General features: G+C 34.8%; 1 long non-coding RNA gene across 1 annotated transcript in view; it reads left to right on the top strand.

Annotated features, from left to right (window-relative positions):
* The window catches only part of LOC139309475 (uncharacterized), a 100907-nt gene extending 89769 nt beyond the window's left edge, over positions 1–11138 (top strand). The window contains exons 3-4 of the long non-coding RNA XR_011599866.1: positions 9882–9999; positions 10927–11138. This is a non-coding gene — a long non-coding RNA (uncharacterized lncRNA). The remainder of the gene's footprint in view (positions 1–9881; positions 10000–10926) is intronic.
* Positions 11139–14584: the final 3446 nt, after the last annotated feature.

The raw sequence follows: 14584 nt of genomic DNA, 5'->3' as shown, positions 1-14584 counted from the left end.
TACCATATGTTAGTGGAAATCTCTTTGGATGAGAATTTTGGATGGTTTTCTGTGTTGCTATAGTCTGGTTTGTCCTCCCCACCCCCCCACCTACTCTGACTACATAACTACATCTGATATTTGTTTGTTTTTTCCTGACAGATATCTTTCTCTTTCCACCATTCTTACTAGGTGTTTGCCTTTTCTGTCTTTTGTTCTCTCCTGTTTTGTTAAACACATTGTTATATGCAGCATTCATTCTGTTGTTGGGAAGAAGTCAGGTAGCTGGATGTCTTATTACAAAGTTAGTCAGTGGATGGGGATGTAAGTATTGGAAAGACTTACATACAGAGAACTTTGATCCTAGTAAAGAGAATAAATCTAATATGTCATTGTGTACATAAGCCAAAAAATTTCATAAGAACCAATTACTCTTTTATGTTCTCTACCAATTAATTCTTACAACTATTGAGGCTTACTGTACAGCTGTGAAAAAATATGGAACAATATCCATATACAGAAGTGAAGGCCCAGGAAAGAAAGGGGAATATTATTGTTGAGACAGCTCATGGCTCTGGCTCCCTTCCAGGATATATTTTTCAACTTTTTTAGCCAGAAAATTAGAAAAAAAGATAGAGGAAGTTGTAAAGAAAATGCTTATGAAAAAAGCAAAATGTTTTAAGACAAGGTTTCATTCAATATATGATGAATAATTATATAGGACAATGCACTTGGAATTATTATTCCTTTATAGTCTTGATGGTTTTGAAGATCCTTGTAAAGTTTAACATCATATATGTAGTGTGCCTGTATGAAATGTATGCAGATAAAAATATGTTTCTTAAAATAATGTAGTTTGCATTAACAGTCCACAGAAACAGGCATCATAAATACTGTATGCCTTACTCAGAATCACTTTTTTATGAGATGGGCAGATAGACAGATAGATAGATAGATAGATAGTTAGATAGATAGATAGATAGCAGTGGTGGGTTTCTACCGATTCGGGTAAACCGGTACAGGCAGCGGCGGGAGGGTCCGCCCACCCGCCCGGATGTAATCACAGACGCTCTGCACATGCACAGAAGGTTCTGCGCATGCGCAGAAGTGCCGCGCAGGAGCACTCCCACTTCCAAACCGGTAGTGAAGATAAATGGAACCCACTACTGATAGATGGATGGATGGATGGATGGACGGACAGACAGACAAACAGACACCCAATAATATCTTTCAGTTCTAGGAACAATAGGACATATAGTTGAAGTCCTGACCTGTGCTTGGAGCTCTTATAGACTTAGCAGCTGCTGAAGAGTAGACAACAGCTATGGATTGGATAAGAGAGTTATTTTATAGATTTTCCAACGGTGTCCTACTGATCCAGTGACTTATGGTTAGTCACACTTTCCTCTAATTTGGACTTCTATAAAGAGCTCTACATAGAACTGCAATTGAATACCAATATATAGCTGGTCCAGAATTCAGTGGCTCATGCCATTATGGATACAGTTGGTTTGCCCTTGTAACGCAACTATTCTGAACATTACCTATAGCTGGCTTCTGGTTGTCACTAAACTGATGTCACCATTGTAGCCTTTTGTGGGTCAGGATCAGGATAGCATTAGTTTCATCTTTATAGTCTTTCATAGATCAATAGCAAGATTGCTCTATGTTCATCATCGGGGCCTCTATTCATCCAATAAACTTCAAAGAAAAAGAGGACTTTTTCCAGATATTTATTCCTAGCTAATGCCATCTTCAGGGACCACAAGTGCAAGGGTTCTCCCATTATTGCCCCTTTGTTCTGGAACATTCCTAGAGATCAGATTACTTCTATACTTCTGGGGTTCTGAAGAACTATTAATACCATATTATTCACAGCAAGGATTTAGGGACTGGAAAACTGTCGGTTCCTTCCAGTAGAGGAATGCTTGTTGATTAAGTGGTTTTTCCAAAGTTGAATTTTTCTTTTGGGGATGTTTATTTACTGGCCTGTCGTTAATATGCTCCTAAATTTTCCCTGTCCCTCCCTTAATTTCCTATTTTCTTTTCTTTTTTCTTTTGTATTATATAATAAAATAAAAATGATAAGAAAAAAATATGATCCTAAATTTTTAGTTTAATTTCAGTACTGTAATGTAAACCTCTCAATACAGCTGTTAAGTGGAGTATTATATAAATTTAGTTAATAAAATATTGTCATGCAAGCAAAATGTATTCATTTAAGCAATGCATTTGTCTCTTCAGTTGCTAAAACACATTACCAAATGCATCTAATACACAGATGCATGTATCTGGAATAAGACCTCTTGCAATCCAAATGTACACATTAATTCAAACACATTAATCCAGCTCCATAGTATCAGAAACAGCCATATTTCTTCTTCAGCTTGTTGTTTTTCAATTGTATGAAATAATATTTACACTTAGAACTTCATATGATGCCAAATCAAGTGGTGTTGAAAATTGGGTTACATTGGTTTTCAGGTTTTGGAAATTATTGTAGAAGCTGTTAATTGAGAAGTAGTCAGGTTACCTTCATTAAAACAAAAGTTTCATGACCTATAAAAATTATATATTTTGGTACATTGCTATGAATCTTTGTGGTTTTTACCTTTGTGTCTTAATGCTATTTTACATATATTTTAGTGGTGTTTTTATCAATGTGGTATTTTCATTTTGAAAACTTGTTTTTAAGTTTTTTTAGTGTTATTCTTTACAGAAAGACGAGTTACAAGTTGAATTACTGAATCAATCACACTAAAGAGAATTTTAGCCTAGCATGTACTAAAAGTCTTGAGTGCATGACATTACTATAATTTCATAACAGCTGTGCTACATGTAACAGTGACATGGTTACTGGATCTGTAGTGTAACAATATGATGATGACAATTATTGTGCTGATTATAAAAACCTGCAGAAAGAGAAAAAGTGTAACCGGAATTATACAACATTGAATCCATCTTGTCTGAAGCCCACTGTTTTTGAGAAAGTTACAATAAGCCTTTAAAATTGAAAGAGAAAATTACTTGAGGTGTTTTTCTAGCATTTTGAAATATTTTAATCCAATATGTTGTTTTGTCATGGAATTGTAAACATGATAGTTTACTGTAATGGAAATAATGCAGAGTAGGTGAATGTAAATTTCAGACAGAAATATATTTTGTATCATGTAGCCAAGATCTTTGTTTCTTACTTGTCAAACTTGACAGGTAAACTACACAATATAATGTATTCGAAATCTGACTTCTACTATCAAACAGATCAGTCATTGTAATTTGTAAGGCTGAGTTGAACAGGATCAGAGTGTACTGAATGAGCAAAGCATCCTCCCTTAAAGCATTAAAGTAGCATTATTTTCTGAAGTGACCAGCATAGCTACTGTCTATAGTATAGATAACACTTTCTGAGTGACCATGAATTAAGGAACAGAGCTATTCATGTAGTGCTTGCTTAAAAACTGTCCTGTTTATCAACTGTTCACTATCAGTTAGGATAGTGTGGAAAAAGTAACTTTATGATTAGTCCCCATATGACTGTTACCGCTTCCCTGCAGTCATGTGATTAACATTTGACCATTTTCCTTCTGGTGAGTGTTGTGACTGTTGCAATGTCCCATAGTCAATGGAGAAGCCAATAGTTGTATATTGCAAGTTGCTGTTATGTGATGTTTTGCTCGATGACTGTGTCACTTAGTGATGGGATTGCCAGTTTCAATTGTGGTTGTAAGCAAAGATTTCTGTGCAAGCACATACATCAGGGGTGGGTTCTACTTACCTTTACTACCTGTTCACAACGGGACAGCAGTTAGGGTAGCCTGAAATGGCTGCCTTGAAATTCTGACACAATTCATAGAATGTACCAATAGCAGGAATTTAACATTCAGCAGAAGCTATTGCAGTCAAATGCCACATAGATAAAATGTGTTCTGTGGTTTGTTGTGTCTAGTTTGGTTCCTACTTAGAGTATTGCAGTTGCATTTGGTCAGTGGAATTTTATTTTCATAAATATGGCCAGACCAGCTGCCCAGTACAGAGGAACATGAACCTGTATGCCTTTTAGCTAAATTATCCCCAAAGTAAGAAGATTCCTGATTCTGCCTTGTAGAATTATTTTAGTTGGTTGATGTTATATAATTGCACTCTGAACAAGATAAGGAAATCTTTAATGAAAAGAGTTTTTTAAACATATAATCTAGATGGATCAGGAAAGTATTAGAGTAATTTTTAACTCACTGAGAGTTCAAAAATAATAAAGGAAGCTGGCAATCTTCAGCTTCAGAAAGATTTTAGTTTAGTAAATTGGTTGTTGATATCAGTTATCTCTTTCCCAACTAATATGATATTTAATCTTGGTGTATCAAGTAACTGTGCAATTCATAATTTTTTTGCAATGCTTTGGAATTCTAAGATTTTAATTTCTTAAATCAGAATGAAAAGTCATGCATTCAAATTGTTGGGCCACATATTTTCCACAGTGTGACTTCACTGGACTCACTAGAGACTACAACTAGAATTGCATGCATTCATGTTTATACTAAAATTTAGTATCAAAAATTAAGAATTATGAGGCTTCTTGTAGTATAAATGTTTAAATATAAATGTTTTTAGAGTGTTTCATGTGTATTACCTACTTGCAGTTCTTAAAACAATTCTATTTGACAAAATATTATTTTTCCCATTTGATTTCTGAAATCTGGATGTTGAAAGCATGGAACACTGAGTTTAATTTAAGTTAAGACAATTTAAGTTTGTTCTAATGAGTTTTTACCAAAAATTACCATATTTTTAAAATCCAGCCTTTGTCCATTTGCTGCCAACCGTTTGCCACGGCCCGTTTGCTGCTGCCACGGCCCATTCACCGTGTCCTGTTTGCTGCCGCTGCAGCCCATTCGCTGTGGCCCATTCACCGCTGCTGCAGCCCGTTCAGCACGACCCGTTCGCTGCTGGTGCGGCCTGTTTGCCACCGCCCATTTGCTGTGGCCTGCTCGCCGCCGCTGCGGCTGTTCTGCACAGCCCATTTGCCACGGCCCATTTGCCGCTGCTGTGGCCCATTCGATGCACCTTGTTTGCCGCCACCCTTTTACCGTGTGGCCCATTTGCTGCCGCCAATCCCCACCACCAATTCCCACCGGCTGGAACCGGCCGAAAATGTGACCCACAAAGGCCGAAAACAGCCGAAGGGTTGGGGATGGGGGCTTTGGCAACATTCTGTGTATAAGACGCACCACAATTTTCACCTACTTTTAGGGTGGGGGGAAGTGCATGTTATATTCCAAAAAGTTCAGTAGTTTTTAATCCAGTAGTTTCTGATTCATATTTCAGTGTCATTACCTCTGTTCTATATTAGGTTATTTGTAATTAGTTGTTATGAGGACTTGGTAAAGTGGCTATTCCGTCTTTCTTCTATTTTTAATGCAAAGCTAGTTCTATATAGTACTGGAATTGTGTGTGTGTGTGTGTGTGTGTGTGTGTTTTGCAAGGCTAAATTGCATAATTATTTAAACATTTCTCTTTTCTATATCACCTCCCTTAATTTGCTAAAGGATAAATATTTTTACCATATGAAGAATGATAAATCTGGGTATCAGAGAGAGTAGACATGGATGATAAATGACTGGGGTTTTTCCCCCCAAGCAGAGATTCTTGAACAAAGCATGAAAAAAAAAATCAGACAAGATTTTCTCTATGGCTGCATTGTTCAAAGACATTTGTAGCCAAGTAGCTTAGAATATTACCTGTGTTGCCAGAATGTAGACATTTTAAATACTTCCTCTGTATACTTCTTGTTTGTATTGGCAACATTAGAAATCACATGAGGCCAGAAGTGCTCTTTGGATGACTTTCCCTAGAGATAAGGAAAACTACAGAGATGTGGCATGCTAGCTTTGTATCATTTACATATTTGGAAACACATTTTGATTGACTAACATGGATATTGGACATCCAATATTATAACACCAAACTCAGTTTATACATATATTGCCTTTTCATTTAGTGGCCTTCTAATATTTCTTTATAATAGAAGAACTAAGAGCAAAACTGCTTTCAATTCGAATAATAAACTGCTTTATATAAACTTGCCCCATTACTTTCTATCTCCTTTCTTTCACTTTTTCCATTTTTATCAATATTAGTTTTATTACCATATTACCTCAGAGAGTTAAGTAGAAAAATAGTTACCCAGCCCAGTTTTCCAGAAGAGCCTTCCCCAAGATGATGCTTCCCAGATATGTCGAATTGTTTTGTAGTTCGAGAAGGTGTGGGATACTCCAGAAAATGGAGAAGACTATTCTGGAAGATTCTTCTTCTGTAAAAGGTGTTCTACCTGAATTCAGTATTTTGTCAGCAAGCCAGTTCAAAGAACATCCAATTCTGGAATCGTTGCTTAATTCCTCAGACTCCACCTAAACAGTGCAAACAACCTCATCCTAATTCAATATTTATTTTGTAACACAGTAAAGAAGTCATTCCTGTTCAGGTGCTGTAAGTTATGAGTGATTTTGATTATTTTAACTCTGCAGTCTAAAAGGTAAACAAACATTATTGTTTGCTTCTCCCCCCACCCCTTTTTTTTTTTAAAAAAAAATAACATTTCTTTGCTTATGAAGTATTCTAAATGTTAAATTCACTTCCTGGTCCAGCATCTCACAGCAAAGAAGAAGAGAATACGAAGATTACCCATAGTAATATACTGTAGCACAACTGTGTATTTTTGAAAATGAAAGGTTTTGTTATTCCCAGCCAGTCACTCTTTTTGGTCTCAACTGCACTAATCATAAACATACAAATAATGAGAATAAGTTCATTTAGGTTTCTTATTTACTGAATTTTTTGGAAAGAAAAGTTTACCAAATGGTATACAACAGCTCTACATAAATTTCTTCTCATTAGTGGAATTTAGTGTGGATAACAGCTCAAAATGTAACATTTTGTGGTAAAGCTCTTGAAGTGCCTTCCTGTTATGACTTGATATGCTATCTGTGTTTACTTTCTGTTTCTTAAGAGTAAAAGTCTGATGAGAAGGGGGAATTGAAGTTTCTTTATACACTGCTGGATAGCTTGTTTTGCAAAACAAGGAATCCTATAGCCCAATGGGATGCAAGAATTATAGAAGAGCCATAGGCAGCAAGAACATGAAGTTATATTTCTGTATTGGCCATTTGTCATAGATAACTTGCTCCAAAACAATCTTGATCTTCATTCTTTACAGGACAACCATTAATGATATTAAAGTAATATTTTTATTTATTTATATTTCTAAATCTATTTTGAGGAAGATGTAGGTTTCAAAGGCATTTTCAAAGTTGTACTGCATTGTTTTGTTTTGTTGCTTGGTAGTAGGATTGTTTTGTAAGCAACCTGATGCATTGGCCTGGGGGATACTGCAGCTGCTCCATTCAAGATTCCCTGTAGACATTTGAACAAAGTGGGGATTGTTGAAGATAGAAAGTAAACAAGAAAATAGAGTATATTTGATCATCTCCTAACCTGTTTGAACACACGGGTTGTTTTTGAGGATTGATTCCCAGACATGCACTTAAATTTGATCTGGGGGTTCCACCTGCTCCACATAATCAGTTGTTTTTTTCAAACAAGGTCTCAACATTAATAAGCTGACTGTTTTCCATCAAGTATATGTCTATATTGATTATATATACTTTGAGATGTATGATGATGTCATCTGCTCCACATGGTATAAAAGTTAGTAATACTATATTCCCTGTATCTTTAAGTTCAGTCTAATATAATGAGTTGATTGTCCCTTCTACCTGTTTTCCTTCAGAGTTTACATGGATACCCTAACCCTTACCGTAAGCTGGTGTGGCGTTCTACATAATATGGAAAGTTTTGTGTTGCAATTTAATGTGTTTTACACTGGCCCACGAAATCCTGCCTACAATTGTACTTGAATAAACATTTGTCATCCTGATCAGAATTAAAGAGCACGGTTTGGTTATACGATGAAACTTTTTAAAACTTCAAATTATGGGCCTTATAAGCGACAATTTGCCAAAAATCCCTATATAAGTCACGCATCAGCATCAATTCCACTAATATGTATTTGTCATAAAAGAATCACAATGCTGGAACAAACCAGCCTTAATTTTGAGTGATAAATGAACATCATTTTATCTCAAACCTAAAATAGCGTTTTTGTAGAAGTCCTGTTAGACCTCCATTTGGTCAATATCCTCTCTTCCATAGTGGCTGGGTTTACAAATTGTGGTAAGTTAAAATTTGTAGGAGAGGCAAAGCCTGGGGGTAGAGTTAAGAGAGGAAGCAGCTTGGAGTTATGTTCCCACAAGCTTTCCAAATCCAAACCCTCTTGAGTTTCGTTAGATCTTATCTAGTACCAATTTAGTGCTGACCGTTAGTTGACTTTGTGTATAGGCATGAGCAGTAAATCAGCTTAACTGGAACTTAATGTGTGGTCCTGATTCTTCGTGCCTGACAAAATTTGATGGATATGATTTTGGCTTAGCATATTCAGTGACCCAGCCATAGCAGCTTACATCTTTATTAATGGCTTGTAGGAATTAGACAGTGATGGCTTTATTCTATAGACTGTGATTAAACATTCTATGTCTTAGAATGATGAATTGTACAGAACATTATCTGAGCAATATGCAGCTTGTAGTCATGGTTTCAAGTCTGTAATTTTACTATATTTAATTGGGTCTTTATTCATCTTTTAAAAATGGGAAACAGATGTGGGTGTAAAATAACAAAATTAAGACAAGCTAAAAGACAAAATACACAATTATTTCAACTTGCAAAATTACAGGTAAACATTGATATGGGCTTTAAAAAAACTCTAGAAACCAAAGGCATGGTAAGGTTTACTTACCAGCAGGGCTCTTGGTTGGAGTTGAAAGTGTAGATAAACTTCAATTGCAGAGTCTTTATTGAACTGGAATACGCTGTGAATTACAGCATTAGTTTCTGTCACGATGTCACGATATGCCCAAGAATGTAACTGGAAGGCATTGTTTTAACTATAGAACTTAAGCATGTGGGATGTGGAATTTGCTATGGGTGGACCTTTGCATTCATATCAGTAGTGTAGGAGTTGGATTTGCTATCATTTGTACTCATTGAATTGACTGGAGGAGATGACAGATACAGGGATGACCCTAGAAAGAAGCAAATATATTCAATGCCACTTCATAAAACTTCTAGCACATGGAGGCAACTGTGACACTGTAGATATTAGGAGATGCAGAGTGTTTATGTCAACTTCCTGCTCTGTGGGTAAAAAATACAGTAATGTAAGAATTGTTTTGAATATTTTGCCCTTTTGAGTGTTGCAGAATCCTCTGTAAGTGCCAAAAATTCACTTTGTTACCAAGATCTAAATCTGATCCTGCAAGATTTACATTAAAATGAATGGGTAGTAAATAGTGTTTGGAATTGTTTATTTGATTGGGAGCTATGAGGATGTATACCTCAACTTTTGTGCATTTCCTAAGATTGTTGAAAATTATTACATTGACAGGTCTTTGTTACTGACATGACAGTGGTGATTGTCAGTTTCATCCTAGTATCATTCGCTGGGATTTTTCATTAACTATGACATTCTTAAATTAGATTGTCTTTTGTTTTTACAATAAACCTATAACAATAACTTTACTGGATATCAAAGTAAGAAAGTACTGGACTGGACTTCGGCTAAGTTCATTCATGCCATTTCCACTACTGTTAGTAGGATTGAAATTATCTTACATATTTTTTTTCTATCTTAACTTTAATATTTGAAGATCTTTAACATTTTGGTTCTGTTTATTGAAAGAGAGAGGCAAAATGGTTTAATTGAACGTTTCAGAAGAAATATGTTACAGTTATGTTTTTCCTGTCTCAGAAAAAGAATTATTTCACTGACACGGTGGTTTTCCTTGTTTCAGATTCCGTGGTTTTTTTTTCAGAGGGATTTTTGCTTGTGAATATGCTTGAGAGGAAAGGGGACGAATCCCTTGCAAGATATCCTCAGCCATGAATGAATAATTTCCAGAAGGAAAACTGGTGAGTCAGTAATATAATGACAGAAATGTGAAAAACTTGGCAAACCTTGGAAAATGCCTGATAATTTTATTCTTATTCCCCCAAGAATATTGTTGGATATACAATATACATGTTTAATTTTATTCTTTCCAAGAATTAAGAACTTTTGAAAAAAGTATTGTTTTTTTAAAATAATGAAATATTTTACATGATAATAAATATAAGACAAATATATTGCTATGTTTTTTCCTTCATATGTTTTCTAATCATTTGTATGAGGAAAAATACTATGTTTCCTAGGTAAGTGCTAATGTATAAAAGTATAGAGAACAATCACAATTTGTGCAAATCTTTCCTTTCAAAATCATGAGGGCAAAACTTCAATATCAGCCTAAGAAGAAACAATACTGTGAGTAATGAAAGTTCACAAAATAGATTGAATACACATTTCCTAAATACAAAACATGTACACAGTGGTCTGTTTTCTGATTGTTCCTATCTCTTTTATTAATGTGTATATATGGAGAAGTTTAACTTTCACCATCATGTTGATAATTTGATTTCTTTTAAAGCTTTATTTTGCCAACTTGTCAAATTGTCAAAATTAAGAGACTCTAGAGTTTTGGAGTTTTGTTTTTGTGTTTTTGTAGCTTATACTTCCATTGGTAACACTAATTAAAAATGTGGTAAAATAAGTTCAGGTATTAAATACAATGAAAATGAATATTGTATACATTTTGAATTTTATCAATATTTTGCTTCTATCGTAAAATGCATTCTTTCATCCATGGTTTCAAAAGTTCCAAATACTTTCTCTTTCTAGTAAAGTGTGTAGTTCTATGGTTGTAAAATTCAGTTCCAAAGAGCACATAGTCATGCTTTTAAGTAAAATTCCAAAATGGTTTTTTACATACATGCATACATAACCTTTGTGCTTTTCCGTTTTAGGGTAAGGAGCACTGACTAAAGAGCAGAAAGAAAAGAATGAGTAAGCCAAATAAATTAGACAGATGAAATAAGAAGAGAAATGAAAAGACAGCAAAATATGGTTTACACCAATGCACTACACACATATTGCCTTTTGTTTTTTCAACTTCTCAACTCTTTCTGAGGATCAAATTCCTTCCAACCACAAAATTCTTGATATTCACCTTCTTCTAGAATACCCACTCTTCTTCTTTTTTTGCATATTTGCTTTGCATTGATGCTCATTTATTTTCTCTATAATATTAAATCATGTCAACATACTTTTCATCCTGATCATACTTTTATATTCAATTCATATTCATTCAGTATTCGTTGATTGTTTATCTTTTTAAATTTTTTTTTATCTAAGGGTTGATAACCGAATAAAAAAAATGCATTGCTGTCCCAGTGTGGTTAGAGGGGGAGGATAAAAATACATACAGACACATTGGCAGCCTATGTGAGTCTATATTCACACATATTGTCCCAGGGTGTCCTTGTTGCAAACACATATTCAGTATGCATGTGCATATGTCTATGCAGTATTTCTCTTCAAACACACACACATACCCCTCAGATATTCTGGGTTGTTAATAAAAGTAATTGTAGGAAGGTCCAAAGTGTACTGTGCAGCTCCTTTATATTAGACAAATATACCTTTGACCATTGAAATACCAGAATACTAATAAATAAACTGTGTTACAAGATACATTATAGGCTGAATAAGTAAAAGAAATACTGTAAACACTCAGAAGACTGCTATAATTATGATAAATATCTATAATGTACATGTGAGATCTTGGTACGCTTTTGATTACTGTTCAGTAAATCCACCACACCCTCCTCTATGGGATTTAGATCAGATTTTCAAACTTTTCAAGCTGTGGAACCTGTTAATTTAAAAAAATATCCCTGATCAAGAGGCAAGTTGACTGCTTAAGTCAAGTTTTTGTTTGTTTTTGCCCTTAGGTCTATCCTGAAGCTCCATTTGGTTTTTCATGCAAAACACAGTTTAAAAAATCCCTAATTTGCATCTATTCCCTCTACTCTGATAGAATTCTATGCCCCAAAGATTGCTTGAGCTACAACATACTGCTTTTTGCTTTTACTTTTAAAAGTTTTTTAATGTTTGTAGGTCTCAGGTTTATCTGAACCTGCCGAGGTCCCCTGTTGTACATGGTATAATAAGAAGAGGCACTTGAGAAAAGTTAATATATATAAATAGAATCTATTGAAAAAAATGTCACATCAGATCTGAAATTTCTTATAATGTACGATAAAAGAGAAACAGAACAGTGTGTTGGACAGACAGCTAGAAAATTGAATGAATAGAAAGTTTCACGGAACAACAGATATATTAACTCAAACAAATAGAAGTACCTGGGTAAGAAGATTTCATTGCTTTAAGACAGGAATATTAACAAACAGGAGTGTAATATTTTCTACAAAATGTTTAGAATTTTTAAAAATGAATGTGTTGTTTTAATTTGAAAAGCAAATAAAGCATTTCTATGTTTGTTTTATATTCTGTTACATTCTACATTCTAAAAAAAAAAGTGTCAAATGTTCTTAATACATATATTTCTTTTACTCCTGTAACCTTCCTTGTATAGTTGTGAATAAGGTTATAGTTTAATGTTTTCAAATGATGAGAATCTGGACATTCCTATATCAATCACATGATTCTTACAGTTAAAATCCAACATCATTTATTCTCTGTCCTTGGCCTTTATTAATTGCCAGCGCAAGAGGCAGCTTTTTACTAACCTTAGCCAGGAACTGCTTTCCTGTAACTTAAATTCATGATAACATGTGCTTCAGATCATGATAGAAAATAACTTGTGGTCTTTGTCTACATAACCTTCTTTTTGGTTACATGAGGAGGAATGTCATATCCCTATTCTCCTCCCAGTCCTTTCTTTTAAAGGTTAAACATATGCATTTCACTCAGATTCTGCTCTGAATGACTTAATTTTCTGTTTTGGTCATTCCTCTTACCCTTCTTAACACCTGGTCCAGTTGGTCTGAATTCTTCTTAAGATGCAGTGCTCGTAACTGGATGTGGTATTCAAGGTCAGGTCTAACAGGATAGAATTTCTGTTCTGATTAATTGTTTATGTCTTTAAACTACTTGTAATCTATTTTGATGGGCAATCTATTTTGAGATAAAGAAATTTAATCAATTTCATCTGTAATTATTTTCACTCTTCCCTAGCTTCCAAATGCAAAGTCTGAACACAAAGTCTGTGCTAATACTGAAAAGAAGTCAGTCTTCTGATATTACTATAGCACATTGATAAACCACCCAAGTAAACTTAGATTTTTTTCCTTTTTCTTCAATATGAAACTTTCTTTTAGGAGGAAGGATGCAATTTTAACAATTTAATATATTCAGGGTAATATGTTTTTATAAGCCCAGTATTCTTGATCCCAGCTATTTTGCTTTTCCTCCTAACACAATGAACAAAATATTGGGGGGGAAATATGGATCTTGGCTGCCATCATAAAGAACAGCTAGATTTCATAAATAGTGATGAATGTTGGCAGCTGCCTATCATACTGTATAACATCCTGTATAGCACACGAAGACAATGTCAACTTACATTTTATCTCTGAAATAATTTCAAAGCATTTATTTGCTTCCTCTTGAGTCCTTAACCTAATTCAAGTAACATAATTGGGTGAATATTATTCCATATACCTAATTGGCTAGTTGCCAGAATGGAAACCATTGTCGGATTTGATGATGATCAGAAATTAACATGACATTAGCATGGTGTTAATGGAATATATTAATAATGTAATTCTTGACTGTAAGAAACAATTCATCCTTCCCTCCTCCCCCTCCAACCTGAGATCAGCGAGATAGACTGCAAAAATGGTGAAATGTTCCTATCAGGGTGTTCCCAGCAATGGTTAGTCAGTCTCTATTTTAAGTTGTATTTTAACTTCTTCAGACAAAGCTGTAATGCAATCATAAATCATAAGATGCAATCATAAATCATAAGATACAACCAACAAGTGATAGATAGACATAATAAACCAATAGGAGACGTAACAGGAAAGGTTACAGAAAGATTATTTATTTATTTATTTATTTATTTATTTATTTATTTATTTATTTATTTAATTAATTAAATTTTTATACCGCCCTTCTCCCGAAGGACTCAGGGCGGTGTACAGCCAAGATAAAAAACCAACAATATAAAAGTTAAAAACAATTTAAAATTATTAAATAGTTTGAACAATAATCTAAAATAAAATAACCCATTAAAATAATATTTTAGGCCAGCCCTGCTTGATGGAATAATAGTGTTTTAAGGGCGCAGAAAAAGTTACGAAGTTTGGGAATCCGACGAATCTCCGGGGGCAGCTCGTTCCAGAGGGCAGGTGCCCCCACAGAGAAGGCTTTCCCCCTGGGGATAGCCAGTCGACACTGTCTAACTGACGGCACCCTGAGGAGACCCTCTCTGTGAAAGCATACTGGTCGATGGGAGGCTATCGGAGGCAGAAGGCGCTTCGTAAGTACCCAAATCCTATGCCATGGAGCACTTTAAAGGTGGCGACCAACACCTTGAATCGCACCCGGAGATAATAGTAAAACAGTCCTACTAGATGATTAGATATCCTTAGGCATAAG

This window comes from Pituophis catenifer, unplaced genomic scaffold, assembly GCF_029215685.1.
Source record: "Pituophis catenifer annectens isolate HBS135680 unplaced genomic scaffold, rPitCat1.0.hap2 SCAF_2, whole genome shotgun sequence".
In the NCBI taxonomy this organism is placed as follows: domain Eukaryota; kingdom Metazoa; phylum Chordata; class Lepidosauria; order Squamata; family Colubridae; genus Pituophis; species Pituophis catenifer.
The sequence above is the reverse complement of the archived record's forward strand: the minus strand, read 5'-3'. Positions and strand labels throughout refer to the sequence as shown.